The sequence below is a fragment of the Penaeus monodon genome, chromosome 5 (assembly GCF_015228065.2).
Source record: "Penaeus monodon isolate SGIC_2016 chromosome 5, NSTDA_Pmon_1, whole genome shotgun sequence".
Lineage (NCBI taxonomy): Eukaryota > Metazoa > Arthropoda > Malacostraca > Decapoda > Penaeidae > Penaeus > Penaeus monodon.
Window position 1 is genome coordinate 32,971,674 of NC_051390.1, and position 5,000 is coordinate 32,976,673.

The window sequence follows — 5,000 nt, forward strand, 5'->3', positions numbered from 1 at the left end:
CTTCTCTTTCTTCTTCTTCCTCTTTTACGTCGTCTTCTTCTTCTTCCCGTCCTCCTCCTTTCTCTTCTTCCTTTTCCCACCAGCACCCGCCCCTCTCGGGCTGGTGACTTTTCCCGAGGTGGGTGTGAACACAGGCGACATTTATTCATGATTCAAACCGGCATTTGGTGTCTGGACGCAACCTACAAGGTTTTTGTTAGTGCTTGCCTGCCACGCTGCAACACAACTATTATCCTCTAAAAATGCTTCACTGTATACATTATATACAAACAACTAATACATTCGTCATCTGAAATGGTCGCAATAATATTTCACATACATAATCCCATTATTTGCAAAAAGGCCAAAAGTTGTCATCTTTCAAAGAAAGCAAAGGTATCTTAATGTTTTTGTCGAAGGTTTCACGATTCTAACCTGATTTTGGGATACGATTAGATTCCTTAAAGACTAAAAGCGGGTCAAGTGTGATTGTGAATATGCTTATACACGCGCTTTTCCGCGCGCATTAAGCGGGTTCTGATTTCATATATGCCTTTTTTTATTCATTGCTTATCATTACCAAGAAATAAAAATAATTTTATTAATTCTGTCGGACTTACAGCATATATATGTCACCCGAGGCAGGGAAGCGCAACGAAACATATCCAGATAGACAATTTAACTTAAAAACGAAAATAAAACGAATATCCACTACACTCAGTTCAATTTGAACAAAAATCTTCGACGAAAGGAGAGATGGAAACATGTAAAAAAACGTAAGAAATAACATGCAACATTTACTTTGCAATGATTGGCAAGTGCGAGTCCAAGGATTATGTAAATAAATGTTCAAGCATATGTAAACTGATATCAACTGATAGGAGAGAGAGAGAGGGGGGGGGGAGGAAGATGAATAAAGGCCCACAAGAATGATAATTCATGTGAAAAGAGAAAAAATGACTAGCAGATTTTTAGAAAATAAGTTTTGTAAGAGCGTGATAGATAGAAGAGATGATAAAAAACACACATAAGAAAAGAAAGAAAATTGGAATATGTTGAAAGGAAAAGAAGAAAAGAACGAGATAAGGGGAAAGAAAAGTGCACGACCTATGATCTGATGCGACTCTACTTGAGGCGAAGTTGTTTTGGCGAAGAAAAGTTTGAAGAATAAACCACCTCTGAAGAAAACACACAAGCACGCGCACATGTGCAAATACACATATGTGTGTTTATATACATGTATATGTATATATTTTCTCACATATATACATACATACACATACCCATGCGTGCGTACTTTCTTCAGAGGTGACTTGTTTACAAACAATCACAAGCGAAAGCAGAGAATGAAGTTGGAATAAACAAAAAATGAGTGAAAAAGAGCGGGGATAACTCGGGCATGAGCAAAAAAGATCGGCGTGAAACAGGTAGTGAGCGATGATGATGATCTTGTATTCCAAGACAAGCGGCTTCGTCACAAAAAAGGAAAACGAAGGAGGGAAAGGAAAAAAGCACCATGATTTTACATAATTCTCGGAGTCAAAGAAAACTTAAATGCAGATGAAAGGAAGAGACTTTATACACAGGATGTCTTGAAAAGGATAAAGCGACATGGAAAGTACGAAAGCGTAGAAGAAATATGCCGAATATATAGAGAATTCTGCAAATAAAAATCAGATATTGGCCATGTGTGAGAGACTGATCTACGCTAATTTCTCTCTCTGTATTTTATAGACTGTATCCTGCGACGCGCTCACGTACCGTAGTTAATTGCAAATTACCTTTTTTTGTCTTCTTCTTTTTCTTCCCTTTTTTTACCGAACATAATGCGAAAGACGTGAATAGCCAAGTCACCCGTTAATAGAGATACGATCAATATTTTTTTCTCGGTCTCAGTCTCTCTCGGGTCAGTCGGTGAAATGATTTTCATATAAGGACTTTCATATCTAATTAAGCCTAGTATTAAATATTCCACAGGCGTGTTTGACTGGTTAGAGCCTTTCCAACAGCCCAGTCACCCCTCCCTGTTCCCTGGCACCCCCTCCCCCTACCTCTACAGTTACGCCAAAATCCTTCTGACAGATATAGCGGTCCGCAACCCCCTCCTCCCCGCAGCACACGCACAGAACACACATTTTACATCACCGGAGACAATGTTGCCTGCCACTCACTTGCCACGAGGCCTCGATCGCCGGTTTCGAACAAGCTCGAACCTTTCGGAACCAATTCGGATAGAGACGAAATTGATTTCTCTCTGCTTCTCTCTATCTTCCTTTTCTTCTCTCTCTTCTTTTATTCTTCTTCTTTTTCATCCCTTTCTTCTACTTCGTCTCATTCTTCTCACTCTCTTCTTCATTTTTAGTTTCATTTCCCTTCTCTCCATCTATCCTTCCTTTTTTTTTCTCTCTCTTCCTCTTCCTTATTTTCTTCTACCTCTCTCCTCATCCCGCCTCTTCCCACACTCCACGGTAATAGGATTTTCAGATATTAATTAAATTTAATAATATAAAGGGAAATCAGAGATGGCCTAAAATTAAACGAATCTATCTATTCGTCCCTAAAACCCCCCCTTCTCCCCCCGCTTATTCCCCTCTGTTGCTCTCTCCCTCCCCCTCACACTTGCTCTCTTCCTTTCTCTCCCTCTCCCTCATACTTTTTTCCTTTCTCTCCCTCTCCCTCATACTTGCTCTTTTCCTTTCTCTCTGTTTGTCCCTCCCACCCTCCCTCTCCCTCTCCTTCCCACCTTCACTCTCCCTCGCTCTCCCTCTCCCTCCCACCTTCCCTCTCCCTCTCTCTCTCGTTCTCCCTCTCCCTCTCCCTCCCACCTTCCCTCTCCCTCTCCCTCCCACCTTCCTTCTCCCTCTCCCTCCCACCTTCCCTCTCCCTCCACTCTCCCTCTCGCCCTCGCCTCCCTGATTGAAAAGAGCAGTAAGCAAACGCAACAGGTGGCCAAACTGCAGCAGCACAAGGTCGTTTTTGTTCCGGTGTTCCTTTTAAGGCCACGTTTCCGCCGCTCCCTGAACTTCAGCCTTACGCCGGGTCGCCCTCCGCTCCTGCGCGATTCGGCTGCTGGGCGGGGCGGGGGGCGGGGGAGGGGACACGGGGAGGAGAGGGCTGGTGGAGGGGACGGAGGGGGAGGAGAGGGGGGAGTGTGGGAGGGGCAGAGGGGAGGAGTGGAAAGCGGCAGGGGGTTATTTGTGGGGGAGGGAAGGGGGCGTATGGGCCCGAGAGGCAGGAAGAGGTGATTTTTAGAGCAAAGGGTATGGGTGTGCACGGGTTGGGGGCGCAGGTGGAGGGGGCGAAGAAGGGGCGTTGTTTGAGCGTGAGTGTGTGTGTATGTGTACCCTTAAGCATGTATGTGAATATGTGTCTGTGTGTATCTATAAGCAAAAACAGGATGGACAATGTCTTACAGAACTTTGCAAGGTTGTCGTGTGAACATCTGGGTGTGTCGATGTCTTGTGTGTGAATGTAAGTGCGCACGCGCGTGTGTTCCTCCGCCTGTCTTCAGCACAGCTTTTGTAACAACGTTCTAAATTAATAAAAATAACAACGAAAAAAACACAAGGATTTTTTCTTCCATAATGGCCAACATGACGTGAGTGGAACGAAAAAAAGGAAAAAAGAGAAAAAAGGAAAATAAAATGAGAAAGAAAAAAGGAGGGAGAGAGAAAGAAAAAAAGAAGAAGAAAAAACGCGGCCGGCTGAAATAAAGGAGATTTTTTATAAGTACTTTTTCCATGGTCCACATAATGGCGAAAGAGGGGGAGTGGGGGAGGGGGAGGAAGGAGGGGAAGGTTTTGGGTTCCACAATGGTTGGCGTCTTTTTCAAAATTTAGTGTTTCCGTCAGGGCAGCTCGGACGTCCGTCAGACGTCAGGTATGTACTGTATGCACTTGGCCCCCTCCCTCCCGATGTCCCCTCCCCCCTCCGACCTTTTCCCTCCCCCGTCCTCCCCACTCCCCTCCCTGCACCCCCTCTTCTCCCCCTCTCCCCGTTCTCCCCTTGCCCTTTCCCACCCCTTCACCTGCACGCACGCACGCACGCACGCACTCACACGTCTTCTTCTTCCCTCATTTCCATTGCCTCTTTTCTATTACTTCCTCTTCACAGTTTTCCTCTCCCTTCTCCCTTCCCTCTTCTCCCTTTCCTTCCTCCCACCTCATCGCGCCCTTTTCCGGCTCTCCCATAACACTCCGCCCTTCTTTCCCTCCCTTCATTTCACTCCGTTCCCTCCTATCCCCTCCACCTGCCTCCTCCCTTTCTTTCCCCGTCCTTCTGCCCTCCCCCTCCCCCCACCGCTCCCTCCATCCCCTCCCCCACCGCTCCCTCCATCCCCTCCCCCCGCCTTCCCTTCTGGTGAAATTCGTTCACTAAAATAATTTCCTTCGATCCCTTCAAACGTGTACGAAGAATAACGTGATGTTGTGAAACTTTTCCTTTATCTTGAGTCGACGCCATTTTTATACATTCGCATTTTCTGGATTTTCTGTTTAAGAAAAAGTGAAAGAAAGGAGAAAAGACTGAAGAAGAAGAAGAAGAAGAAGAAGAAAAGAGTAGGAAGGAAAAAAAAAATATTCAAGAGACTAACATACTTCAGTGTCTCACTGCCTGCAGGTATCTTACACAACGCGTCAAACTTGCACACACACACACATGTACGTACATACATGTGTACGTGTGTGTGTGGCAGAGAGAGAGTGTGAGTGTGAGTGAGTGAGTGTGTGTGTGTGTGTGTGTGTGTGTGTGTGTGTGTGTGTGTGTGTGTGTGTGTGTGTGTGTTTGTGTGTGTGTGTGCATGTAGGTGTAGGTGTAGGTGTAGGTGTAGGAGTAAGAGTAGGTGTAGGTGCAGGAGCAGATGTAGGTGCGCGTGTGCATGTAAAAACGCCCCTCCTGCGCCCCGTATGCGCCCGAGCGACCCTCGCGGGCGCGAAGGGTCACTCGCCAGCAACAAAGCGTCCAGAAATCCGATGCCTGATTCTAGATCGAGCAAAGCCGCCGCTTTACTTGCGGGATTCCGG